The sequence below is a fragment of the Solanum stenotomum genome, chromosome 7 (genome assembly GCF_019186545.1).
Source record: "Solanum stenotomum isolate F172 chromosome 7, ASM1918654v1, whole genome shotgun sequence".
Taxonomy (NCBI): domain Eukaryota; kingdom Viridiplantae; phylum Streptophyta; class Magnoliopsida; order Solanales; family Solanaceae; genus Solanum; species Solanum stenotomum.
Window position 1 is genome coordinate 39,388,805 of NC_064288.1, and position 14,529 is coordinate 39,403,333.

Here is a 14,529-nt window from a genome sequence, read left to right on the forward strand (position 1 = left end):
GGTATGAAAAATAATAATTTAAATTTAAAAATATTTTTTAGAAAGAAACTTTAATTTTCTAATTTTTGGGGGGGAGGGGTCGAGGGTAGGGATGGGGGTGGGGGGAAAATAAAATTTGAAATTTGAAATATTTTTTAAAAACTAACTTAAATTATTTTTTGGGTGGAGGGTAGGGTGAGGGTGAGTAAAAAAATAAATAAATCGAAGTTGAAAATATTTTTTAAAAAATAAGCTTAAAATAATTTTTTATTCAACAAAAAAATTTGTAATTTGAAGTTGGAGGAGAGTTTTGGAAAATGTTTTCCTTAATTTTTGAAGGGAAGTCATTTTCCTTAAATTTGAGGAAAATGAGTTGATTTGGAAAATATTTTACTCAACCAAACATAAGAAAATTGGAAAATATTTTCCGAAAAATGTTTTCCTTCATACCAAACACACCCTTGTTGTTTATTTGTATATCTTCCACAATGATTGAGAAGTGTACTTGATGGTTTGAATTTTGTCACATGGCCTAATTGATTGTATCAACTAAAGTGGTGGTGGCATTCCTAATTTGATTTTTTGAGATGAGATTTAATATTTGCTTGAGGACGAACAAAAGTTTAAGTGTGGAGTGTTGATGTGAGGTCAAAAATAATCATTATTTGCCTCACATTCATTATTTATATTTATCCTTTTTTAGCATGAATTTTATGGATTGTGCTTAATGGTATACTTTATTTGTAGGATTAAATTGGCGAGTAGATGAAGAAATTTAGGGCCTAAATAAATTAAAGATGAACGATTAAAGAAAAAAATCAAGCAAACAACTTAATCGATTAAATTGAATATTATATTCTATTTATATATATTCCATCGTGCAAAAGAAAACAAAGAAAACATACATGTGAAGCTGTGACACGTGGGAAAGAAGAACGCCCCTCCAATTTTGTGGGCAACACCCACCGTTCACATGAAATTCAATTCCGTTTGGGTTTTGATTTTCTAATTTATTTTGGACTCAATTATTTTATTCATGGTTTCCTACATCTATAAAAAAAAGTTAATAAGACTAATTACTAAGAGAGATACTTGGAGATACTTTGTATGGAAAAAGCATAATACTTTTTAGGGTTTTTTTTTTTTTTTCTTTTCTTAGGCATTAGTAGCTAAAACCTTGTTGCCATTAGTAGCTAAAAAATACTTGTTCTGGGGTTGCAGCTACGAATGATTGTTTAGTATTGAGTTTTGTGGACTGAAGATTGGTTATCACATAAATTGCTCTTTTGTTCTTACTTTAGTATTTTGTGATTGACCATCATTGAAGTAAACTCATTGCCCAAATTGAACTCGGGAGAGGAATAGGAGGATAGAACGTGAGACAAAAGGAGTATGATCTTCTCTAAAAATTAGGTTTGATTTATATCAGGATATGGATATATAGACCTTGCTTGGTTACTAAACAAGATGAAAAATTAATGTGCCGCAATTGGTTCAGTTTATCTTAGCTCAACGATATAGTTAATTGGTCTGCTAATTGTGATAGGCGATTAGAGGTTGGTGACCATGATCATACATTCAACTTTGTAAATCAGTGATTTGATAACTAATTGAAGCCCATAGAAGAAGATACTATGCATGAATTCTTAGTAAGCTACAACCCTAGAATTTTCTCAATCATTAGTATACATCTTTTATTCTTGCATTCTAATACGGTAAATTATTTTGGTACGCTTAAAAAAAATAGAATTAATATAATTTAGTAAGAATAATTAATCGACATGTCCTTTGGATTTGATAATTCGAATTTTTTAGAGACACTATATTACTTCCACAACCATGTGCACTTGCGTGTGCATTTGGAAGAAAAAAATATGTCACGTAACCCATCACCACACACAAACTTAAGAAAGCTACGGGAAGGAGCGAAATAGGAAAAGAACGCATAAAACATAGAAATGACCCTAACACTCTGTTTGGATCATTGTTACCCATTGTTGCATAATGTATTGTACTCTATTGTATGGTAGATACAATGTTTGGGTAGACTGTATTGTTTGTTGTTGTTTATTAACATTTTTATTGTTTGGTTTGACTGTATCGTATTGTATTGTAATTTATAAATTTACTAAAATATCCTTAATTATTCTAGGGTAGGAGGTTTGACTAGAATTAAATAATACAAGGTAAAGGGTAAAATAGTATTATGACATATTATGTAAAGATATAATTGAAAAAAGAAATTAAGTAACAATGGAAACACACCAAATTGGTTGTTCCATAAAATGGGAGTTTTCATTGTTATGTAACAACGGAATTTAACAATACAATACAATACATTTTAAGTAACAATTAAAACAAACATTTTAGGTATAGTAACCATACAATACAATACAATGAGTAACAATGATCCAAACAGAGTGTAACTGTCATAACACAAACAATACTACTTTAATTAATAAGTGTGTCCAAGGAGTTCATGGGATGTCCTTATTATACAACCGCTTTTGCTAGTTTCTTTTTCAAGAAAAAACAAGCAAACATGCACTTTTTCTAACCACCAATATGTATACGAAATATAAAGATGTAAATGACTTCTTATGACTACTTACAAATTTAATTTAAAAAAATTGTTTGTTCAAATATTTTATATGTAAAAATAAAAATCTCTCGTATAAAAAAGACATAAAACTAAAAATAATTTTTTAAAAGGATAACATAATCAGATCTCCCAATTATTTTTAAAGTAGCCACCAAGTCGACAACCACAGTGTAGGGATAATTTTACCACATTTCCCTATTAATTAATTTTTAAAATTAGATCATGAAAAATAATTTGAGAATAAGTAATAAGTTGTAAGGGTAAAAAACAAAAAAAAAAATCATGTAGGACCATTAAAAATAATCTATGACAAGTGTTACCGATTTATGTATAAATTTGAAATTAGAGACAACAAAAAATACAGACCTAGTTAAATCATACTCCATCTAGTCCATATTAAGTGAATGATTGAGATTTTTTTCATTGTCTAAAATAAAATGATTGTTCATAGCACAAGAAAATTGTTGATACTTTTTTTCATTTTAACCATTCATTTAATTATGAGGATCTTAACTAATTTACATTTCTAAGAAAATATTTTAGTAATGACCAAAAGGGTAATAGTGGATAGTAGCATCTAATTGATGTCCTTAAATATTTTTCTTAACTAGTCAGGTGTTGACACTTAATATGTACTAGAAGGAATATTTTCCGGTGAAATTATAGATATTTTTCAGTTTATCTAGACAATAAATGAATTATTATCACAATAATTTACTTATATCAAAGAAGTAGTTGCAATTCCCAAAGACGTAAGGATTGAAAATAAAACACAAAGAGGTACATTTATTTAGTAGGGAAATGAGGAATGAGACTTTTCCTATATAACACAAGAAATGATCTTATTAGTATCCAATTCCATAGATTAAGGGAAAACCTCAATAATAGATCTCAATCCCAACACAAGAATGATGTTGTAGTCACTAAAACCAGCACTAGAGAAGAGTTTTGCCCAACCTTGTTGATTTCTTTTCTTTCCATAAACATGTACCATCATGAGCATGTCAAAGAAAAATTGAGTTTCATATGACTTGTCTTCTCCTTTCTCTAGGTTACAATCCATCAATACCATGCCAATGATGATCACCTTCCCTCCCTCTCCTTTCTTGGAATTGCTTCTTTGCATTTCTTCAGTATTTTGATGCATTCTTCGTCACTCCAATCATGTAGTATCCACTGCTTATTGATCATTAGTCATCAAGCATAAACCATTAACACAAGTAATTCTCTTTTGATATAGTGAAGAAAGTTACAGTAATCATATATGAAATGGAGTAATATTTGTATGACAAAGTTACCTTAAGTAAAGTCGCATCGGCACAAGGATTGGACTTAAACATGTCACCTCCCACATAGCTCAGGTTCTTGCTCCCTTCATTTCCTTCAATGACATGTGGAAAATCAAAGACAATGCAATTTATTTTGGGATGTTCCTCCGCAATAATTTTAGCCACGGTTCCGGTGTCACCTCCAACATCCACCAATGATTTCAATCCTTCAAAAACTCCCTTACAATTTTCAATCACCACACTTATAACCAGTCTGGAATCACTAGCCATGGCTTCATTAAATTAATGGTTAAGTTTTGGGTCCTTGTAATCATATTCAAATAGGACCTTGCCATGAGCAATAAAAAATGGAGTACTAAGGTCATCACCATTCTTGACCCATTTGCTAAGTAAGTGCGATGGATCCATGAAATTTTGATCTAGTTGTATTTGCACAAAGGGGACTTGACTCAATGGTTCATCTTTAAGAAGGAGACGTGAAGCCGGAGTAAGTAAATAACCATCTTCTTCTTTATCATTAGCCTTGGTTTGATTAAAGAAGCCGGCATAAACTAGAATACGCATGAGACGAAAAATAAAATCTAAAGTTTTAGCATTATTGTTGATGGGCAGGGCATCCACCAAATCAAAGAGGGTCATGGCTTGGCCATGAGAGTTGATAGTATCTGGAATTCCAAGTTGAATCACACATTTGAGTGATATAAAGTTGATGTAACTGAAAGTATGGTTCCATATGTGTGCCTGAGCAGCCAACATTTCTCTAGTCATGTCATTAGGCAATGCCATAGTTGAGTGATTTTTATAAAAAGATAATACTGGCTGAGGTAATTAGGATACAAGATTATGTGCATGTATATAACAAGAATGAGAGGACGACCCTCATTAAATTTAAGAAGATTTTAATAGGTGTATATAATCTAATTTAGTTTTCTTTATTTCTATTTATGTCGTAATTCTTGATTAGACACCAAGTTTAAATAATTAATTCAAAAAAAATTAGGGATTTAAATCAGTTATAAATATTTGTTATGTTATAAATTATCTCATTAATGGTAAAATATGATATTTAAAATTTATATGTTTAAATAACAAATTTGTATATTCTTTCTTGCTTCAACGGACTATTAAAAAATATTGTCAAGATATAAAAAGAAATAACGCTTCATTCTAAATAAGTATGGGTTTCTTCGGACAACCAAGGGTATTGCGGTCAATCTGACTTTGGTCATCCGGGGTATTTTAGACATTTCACCATTTTTTCTATTCAGAAGAGTGACTCTGTACCTACGTGTGCTGCATCTGCGTTGCTACTTTGCGGACTATCTTCGTTCTTCCGATGCTCTGTTTACTTTTCATACTCCATCTTCACTTGTAATCAGGTGTTCATTTTTCCGTCTATTTCTTTCACGGTAATTATTTTCTCCAATTAATTTCTCTTATTGCACTTGTTTTGTGGGAAAATCCTTACCTGAGTATATTAATGTGACCTTCATATACATGTGTACAGAATGATACTCTAACTACTAATTTGGATGATTATTGTCTGATTAAATTTCTCATGTATTTTGCTTTAGAAATACCCTAATGGCGTTTGTTAGTATTATCTTTTGGTACAAACTAATTACAGAATTAGTCTTGTCTTGAGAAAGTTCTTCAGCTAACTGTTGGTGTGTGTCAACTTGTGATTGCTCAAGCCTAAGGTTTTTTCCAGGAAGAAAAATCATTTTGCTTGAGATTAGGGGGGTCAAAAATGAACCCAAACATAGGTAACCCGCCTAGAATTTTAAGGATTGGGCTCAAGATAATTTGAATTGGGTTCAATCTCAACTCATTCAAGCCTAATCCATTTTAAGAGAATCCTCAATCGAGCCCAATTCAATCTCCAATTTCAACCAGTTTTAAAACTCTTTATTAAGATATGTTCCGATATTGAAGGTATGAATTATTATCTATTTAATATCTTTTAGGATTTATCTATCCATTTGTTACCTTTTAAAAAAAAAATCTTAAGTTGAAATTCAAATTGTGATTATAAAAGTGATATTTCACTATGTTAAAATTATTGACTTAAGCGGGTCAAATTAGGCAAGTCAAAACCCAACCCGATTTTTAGCCCATTTGAGCCCAAAGTAAATTTCGGCGGGTCAAGATCCAACTCGATTTCTATTTCAACCCATTTTAATATCTCCAATTTCAACTCAATCAGCCTATTTGACACCCCTACTTGAAATAATCCTTGCACCACCCTCTCTGGACCCCATTTGTGGAATTACACTTGATACGTGGTTGTTAGTTGAGGTGATCCTTGATTCTTCGATAGGAAATTCACCTTATTAGCTCTATTATATCTTAATCACGAACTTCGTTTCTAAGGGATTGTGTAACTTTGGTTATATTTAGCTAGGTAATCCTTCACTACTTTTCCAGTGTCGGTGTTCCTTTATTAGATCCATGTCAAGGATATCTGGCTTGAATCCGACCTCATTTCCCGTTATATGATGAGGACCTGGTTTTCCACCATTCAATATATTGCTTTCACTTTGCTCGAGTCCATATAAGCACAATGTTAACTATTTTTGACATAGTATTCTTCTCAATTTCTTGACATGGGATTACCTTGGACGTTTACTGATTTTGTCTCGAGGAATCAAGAGTACTACATTAGAGTATATATTTAACTTGACATTAGGATTTTTAGATTTGAGATACTTTCCAACACCAGTATCCCATGATAAATATGTCAACATTACCTAGAGTTTCTTTCCATATTTCAGGGCCAATTGTGTCAAAATGAACCTGTTTTCGATATGAAGAAATTGAGAATTTTGTTGTAAAACAGAGAATATATTAATTAAGTTAAGTTTCTTAAAATTACTTGAGTGTTTACATGGTTGGAAAATTATTGAAGCGAGAAAACATTAGGTGTAGATTCCAAAACTTCATAAGCCTTCTTAACAGTGCCTTCCATCCATTTGGTTGGATCGGTGAGGATTAAATCGGCTCCAAATGCTCTCCTCTCCATGCTCGAGTACGAAGGCATTGTCAAAACCATTTTTGTAGCCTTTCATTGCTGTCATAAATGCCATACTGATCCCCATATTTCCTGATGTTTGCTCAATCAACCTCCGCTAATTATAAATAATAATCAACAAACATGTTAGAGATCGAAATAAATGTGTGATGAATCTGTTGCAATTGTTTTTTTTTAATTTCCAGATGTATTAGATTTTAAGACCAAGCTAATCAATTTTCAAACTACACATAAGTAATTACCTGTGAAAATTTCTCCTTTGTTTCAGACTGGTGCATTACCTTTTACTTTTTTGTTTTCTATCATGTTATGAAGATTATACATTTTTATTCATGTATGAATGGAGACTTTTTACTGACTGAATATATAAGTTTATTCTGCATATTTATTCTATTTACTCATAAGTAGATAGTTTGCCTTTACTTGATCTGTTTAGTTTACTTTATTGGCCAATTTGCCTTCAGATTATTTGTTTAGTAGTTTTTATGTCTTTACTTTAGGATAGCCCTCAATTTATCTTACGTCTCTAGCTGATGATTGATTCCTTTATGTAATTGAGGTTTACAAGTATTAAGTTAGGTAATAGTGCCATCATTTAATGTTGTTTTGTATAAGATGGTTGAGGTTTGGTTATTCGAATAAGCTTAAGTTTAATTGGAATTTGGCCAAGAGGAATGGACAATTAATCATCTCCCGTCTCTTTAATCTGAGTTAGAAGTGTGAAGAATAAAACAAATCCACCATGCCACAGATTGTTCTCCCGGCGATTATCAACAATGTACTGCAGAAGAAAGTAGACCATGAAACATAAGTGTGTGCTGAAAATGGCTGATACAAAGAAGGGTCTAAGACCTCAAGATCTTGGGTTAAAATCTTTCTAGAAGATTGATAGTCAATATGAGAATTTTGGAATGTGGCAGTCTTGGATAGTACCATCCGGAATGCAGTCAAACGCAAATATAGAACCCTTTTTTGCAAAAATTGTGGTTTAGAGTTACGTTATGAAGTGTTGCTCCAGGAAAGCCATTTAAAGAGGGACATGCTTTCCTGTCAAGTGAAAACACCTTGCTGCTTGCCTAGAAAAAGAAATATTTTAGAAATAATTTTGTTCTAAATGAACTGGAAATGGTAAAGTTATAACACACTTAGATTTAATTTTATACTTTTACTTCTCAGTGTCTCAAACTCTTAGTTATGTTGTAAACTGTCCGTGTTTTATTCTTAGCTAGATGCATTGTAACATCTTGCAACTAGAAAGAAGTTAAAAATCTGGAAATAGTCATTTTTGGAAAGTACAAGGAAATCTGAAAAATTTTGAGTAAGTTAAAGTGAGTTTTTGGTCAACTTCAAACGACCATAACTCCTAGCTCAGGATGATTTAGGTGTAGTCCCAGATATGGTTGGAAAACTCTTGGAATGATATTTCCAACGCCGCCAAGTTTACGCGATTCCGAATTCGGATGAGTGAGTTATGTCCTTTGGAAGTTGGGCTGTTGGATTAAGGAAATGTCCAATCCGGAATTTTTAAGGGGTATTTTAGTCTTTTCATTGCCATATTATTTTAATCCATTTTTAGGAGTTTAATATGGGTCAAATCAGATTTTAGTAAGTTTTAGAATTTGGGTTTTCACGCTAGGGCTAAGGAGAAAGGAGAAGAAGAAGCAAGAACGTTCAAGATCGTCAAAGTTTGGCTTGTGGAATTCGTCGGGGGTGATCCCTACAAGGTATGTGAGATCACATAGTGTTGGGTTAGTTCACCCTCGCACCAAACATGTTTAATTCAACGTATTTTCATCCTAAAAATATTGAGAAATTGATGTTCTTGATAGTTGTTCTTGAATTGATTTCGTTCTTGAATATGAGTTGGGATTAAGGAGTTTCTTGATGATTAAGTGTTGTTTCCTTGAGTTGTTTGGGTTAGATTTTTGTGCATATGATTTGGATACATGAATCTAAGGTGAATTTGGGAAAAAGAATCAGATTGAAATGATTTAGGATCAGAAAAGGAGTTGAAATACTCGTCAGACACACCTGGGGAGGGCTAGGTGCGTCGCTCCCCCATAGCTCCAGGAGGTTGGGGTGGCGCGCCTGCAGTGCGTGCAAAACAAGCCCCAGTAAGTTGGGGCCTGGCGCAGCGCCCGGGACGCGCTCGGATTGGCGTTTTTCACCAGTTTTTCATCGTTTAGCCTATTTAAGTTATTCTAAAGTGTCCTAACACTTTCCATTGATTCGAACTACTCTAAATGACTTCTAAACACCTAGAAATCATCCATAAACATGAATTATAACCTTGAATCCATAAATTCAAATTCAAGGATCAAGTGCCAAGTCTAGGAAGTTTTCAGAGTCTTTTCAAGAAGTCTTTTTTTAAATGCTTTAAACTTTGTTTTAGGACTTAAAGATCAAGTTGAGAAAAGAGTAAGGAGTATAGATTGAAGTTCATTTCTTCAAAAGTATGTGGGGACTAAGTATTTCCAAAGAGATTTTAAATGTTTTCACATTTAAATAAGATCGGAAACTAAGATTTCTAAAGAGCCTTCGGGCGAGTTTTCAGAAAAAGTAATCGCTTTCTAAATGAAGCAAGATGGGAAACTTTGATTTCCAAGATAGCCTTTGAGCTAAGTTTTTGAGCATTAATCTCAAATCATAGAAGAAGTATGTTATTAAACATAAGAGCTAGTATATTTTGGGAGTAGTATTGAGCACCGAATTGGGGGCGAGCATGAGTTCAGATAGCTCACGTCTCTATAAAACCATGTAGCCACCATGGGTAGAAAAGGGTCATACATTTTAGATGAACCCTTTTCACAATAGACTAGTGGATCACTTAGTAGTTCAGGTCCTATACCTTTGGCCGGGTATAGGATGTGTTGGCAGCATGAGGTAGATCGATGTATCATCACTATAGCTCTTATGTGATGGTTATCGGTTAGAGAAACTACCACAGAAGTTATTGTATTTTTATATACATCAGTTTATTGTATTTTTACATATATTTCAGAGTTGTATTCTTGTATACACAGAGTTGACATCATTCTTTTAAACAACCTTTCTTTATAGTGCACTTGTTTTAAACTTCTTTATATTGAAATGAGTTTAGTAAGTATTCATGAGTTGAAAAGAGCCAAGGTAAGTGTTTCTTCCAAATTCTCTTTCAAGCATATGTTTGTTAGCATTCCAACTCGCATACTCGTACATTCAATGTACTGATGTCAGTTGGCCTGCATCTTATTATGATGCAGACACAGGTAACTAGGATCGGCATCCGGCGCATCGTTGATCCAGCGAGCAGTTCAGAGTCTGTTGTTGAGCCTCTTTGCATTCCAGAGGACTCATTTTCATTGCTTTCAGTTTTAGTAGTAGTTTATTAGGATGTCGTGGGCCTGTCCAGACATCCATCTTAGTTGTTTAGAGGCTTCATAGACAGACAAACGATCAGTTAGTTATTTCAGTTGTCTTTACTTTTCATTTCTTGTGTTAAAGACTTGAGTTTGCCTTAAAGGCCAGTTGAATGTTTCTTTATAACATTCTAGTTACTTCATAAATGTGTATGTGATGAGTTAAGTCTTCCACTGAGTTAGTAAGTCAGGCCAAGGATTCGCTTGAGGCTAGCAATGGTCTTCGAGTGTCAGTCCCGCCCAGGGTGTAGGCTCGGGGAGTGACATGCATTATGTCAACTCATATGCATGGTTCATTTGATTTGTTACTTTGTTTTCTAAGTGATTTTTATTGAAGAAAAATCTTGAGAAGTTCTAACGGCTAAACAAACAATGATCTAGTTATCTAATCGAAGCCAATTACAACTTGTCTTGTTTAATCGGGCTTTTCAATTTTAACAATTGGCTTTAGTTGTTGGCAATGCATTCTCTTGTTGGTCCCACAAAGTTTTGACTTTTGTGTTGCTTCATTATTATGCCCTTAGCCAATTGTGTGTTTACTTCACCTAATGGTTACTTCCTCATAGTTTACTCTCTTTTTTTCGTTCATTTAAAATATAATATAAAATTTTTTGATAATTTTTTACTCAACTTTTTTCACATGAAATATTTAAAATTATAATTCTTGTATAAATATTAAGTGAATGGTTAAGACTTGTTTTATAGTCCAAAATAAATTGATTGTTCATAGCACAAGAAAATTTTTGATACTTTTTTTCATTTTTACCATTCATTTAAGGAAAAACTATATGATATGGCAAACTTTGTTATATATTTAAGGCACATAGCTATAGTATATTTTATTTATTTACTATGAATTTATTTAAACATTAAATAGCAAATATGCTATTACATACTTAATCATTTATTTTCAGACATGTTTTACGGTCATTATTCCTTATTAATCATCTCCAAAGCTTTCTCTTTCAAATCAACCTTATTTTTTTCGAATTTCATTCCAATTCAATTTGAGAAAAAGATATTCAGAAGCATATATCTACATCACAAGAAAATTGTTAATAATAAATGAATTTGGACTACATCGTGTTAACTTCATATATTGGAACATTACATACTAATATATAACTGTTTAAAGTTCGTATGTTTATGTTTGTATCAATTCGTTATTTCAAGTTTTATTATATTTGTATGATTCCAGACTTTATATTACTGAAGTATACAAAAACACGTGAATTATACAAATGAGATGCGAATTATACAAATTCTCGCTCGCCTCTCTCGCTCGCCTCTCTCATCTCTCTCCCAATCTCGCTTGCCTCTCTCATCTCTCTCCCAATCTCAATTGCCTCTCTCCTCCCTCTCTCAATCTCGCTCACCAGATATACAATGACATATGTATACCAGTTACATATATACAATTATGTATATATATACACATATACAATTCACCTCTCTCCCACTCTTTGCCCTCTCTCGCTTGCCTCTATCCTCCCTCCCCCAATCTTACTCGCCAAATATACAAATACATATGTATACCAGTTACATATATACAATTTTATATATATATATATATATTCACCTCTCTCCCACTCTTTGCCCTCTCTCGCTCACCTCTCTCCTCTCTCTCCTAATTTCGCTCACTACTCTCCTCCCTATAACATGAAGCTATGAATCGTAATTAGCAAACTATAACTACGGAGCGTAATGAAGCTATTTTTGAGTGGCTATACGCGAAAGTTTTATCCAAAAAAATTTTACCTTTTGGTTTGAATGTTTTAATTTGTCTTTGACTTTGTGAGTAGACAGCCCTGAAGAGTGAAGGGTATACCCCACGCATCAATTCATTATGTACTGATATTGTTATAATCAGAAAGAAGAATGTTGATAGTGGAGAAGAGGAGGACAAGCAAGTTGGTGGAATTAGGACTACTGATAACTGAAAACTCTATTAATGGAGATTGAGAATATGCAGAATTGCAGAGAGAAGAACAGAGGAGAAGAGAAGAGAGCATTGTATTGAAATCAATAAATTTTCTGTTACATTGAAAGTTAGCTTTTTACATTGTAGTTCAATATTTATTTATAGACTATAGTATTGTAACTACTTTCATAACTAACTATAGAAGCTTCTAGAACCTTTCTAACAACTCTAACTAACTCACACCATATAGCTTGTTCAATCTCCTAAATCGATCAACACTCCTCCTCAAGCTTTATGGTTGAAACATATTCTTTATTCCAAATTTGCTCAACAAACTGGTGTGTTGTATCTTGCTCAAACTTTTAGTTAGTAGATCAACTAGTTGGTCTTTAATGTTTATATGTTGAGTTTTCAGCATGCCTTGGCAAATTCTTTCTCGAACAAAATGACAATCAATGTCAAAATGTTTTGTTCTTTCATGAAAGATGGGTTAGTTGCAATCTGGATGGCTGCCTTGCTATCATAAATCATATTTATTGTTGTTGTTATCTTGACCCCCAACTCTTTGTATAGTCCTATCAACCAAGTTATCTTAGTTGTACATACTTCTGAACTCAGCTTCAGCGGAACTCCTTGAAACTGTCTCTTGTTTCTTTGATTTCCAAGAAATAAGTCCTTCACCAAATTTAACCAAGTAGCCTGTAACTGATCTTCTAGTTTCCATACATGTTCCCCAGTCATAGTCACAGTAAGCTATGAGTTTAGAAGTGTCTCATGCAGGCATTAACAAGCCTAATCCACGTGCTTCTTTGATGTATCTAACTACTCTAAGAGTTGCATTCATATGTGATTGTTTAGGACAATGCATGAATTGGCTCAAGACTTGTGCTGAGAAAGAAATATTTGGTCTTGTCATAGTGAGATATAAAAGCCTTCCTACCAATCTTTGATATTTTGTAGTGTCAGTTAGTATGATGTCTCCTTTAGCTATCCCTTCATTAATATGCTCATCATATTGAACTGATGTGAGCTTTTGATTCATCTCTAAAGGTGTACAGGCTGGTTTTGCTCCCTCTAGGCCAGACTCAGATATCAATTCTAATGCATACTTTCTTTGTTACATGAGTATGCCTTTGTTGGACCTTGAGAACTCAATGCCCAAAAAGAACTTTAACTCACCTAGATCTTTCATTTTGAATTTTTTTTGAATATCCAGTCTAGTGTTTCATAAAAGTTGTTGATTGTTTCCAGTTATAAGTAGATCATCTACATAAACCAACACCCCAACAATATCATTGTCAGTGTGCTTAGTATATAATGAATAGTCATAATGACGCTGCTTGAAACCCATATCTATCAAGGCTTCTGTCAGCTTCATATTCCATTGCCTTGGTGCCTGCTTAAGTCCATATAAGGACTTATGTAGTTTGCAGACCTTGTGAGTCTCCCCCTGTCTAGCAAACCCACTAGGAATAACCATATAGACCTCTTCAAGAAGGCCACCATTAAGGAAAGCATTATGAACATCCATTTGATAGATATACCAACCTCTAGATGCATCAAAAGCAACAATATCTTAGCAAGAGGAGGCTTGTTGGTTCTGTTAGACTTTCTGGTGGGAACAGGTGGAGCAACATGTGGTGACTGAACTAGAGACACTGGACAAGGATCAATATGGACAGAACTATCAGTTGGTGGGACACAACCATCAACTGGTGGGACACATACAGTGTCAGCAGGGGGTATTAGTATGTCCAGAACTAGAAATATAGGATTAGAGGATTCTTGTGCATGCTTGAAAGGAAATATGTGTTCATGGAAGATCACATGTCTGCTTACAAAAAAAGAATGAGCATGAAGATCAAATAAGATGTAACCTTTCTGTGTTGAAGAGTATCCCATAAACACAACAGAAATGGCCATAGCGGAGAATTTGTCCAATACTCTAGGACATGCAGCATAACACAAACACCCAAACACCCTGAGATGAGACAATGATGGAGGATGCATATATAGTTTCTCATAAGGAATCTGAAATCCCAGTAACTTTGAACGAAGTCTGTTCAAAATATAGACAGCAGTAGAAACACATTCACCCCAATACTTGAGGGGGATAGCAACCTGAAATCTGAGGGCCCTAGCTATATTTAGAATGGTCCTGTGTTTCCTCTCAACTACTCCATTTTGTTGAGGAGTATACACAGGAGGATTGGTGGACAATACCAAGGTCACTTAGGACAGCCTGAAAGTTGTGACTCAAAAACTCAGAGCCATTGTCTGTTCTCAAAGTTTTAACACTGGTGGAGAAC

At 33.6% G+C, this 14,529-nt stretch overlaps 2 pseudogenes; both read right to left on the reverse strand.

Annotated features, from left to right (window-relative positions):
• Positions 1-3,446: 3,446 nt before the first annotated feature.
• On the reverse strand, positions 3,447-4,656 carry LOC125871197 (probable O-methyltransferase 3; annotated as a pseudogene).
• A 1,610-nt stretch (positions 4,657-6,266) lies between these two features.
• LOC125869887 (bifunctional L-3-cyanoalanine synthase/cysteine synthase 2, mitochondrial-like) lies at positions 6,267-12,961 on the reverse strand (annotated as a pseudogene).
• Positions 12,962-14,529: the final 1,568 nt, after the last annotated feature.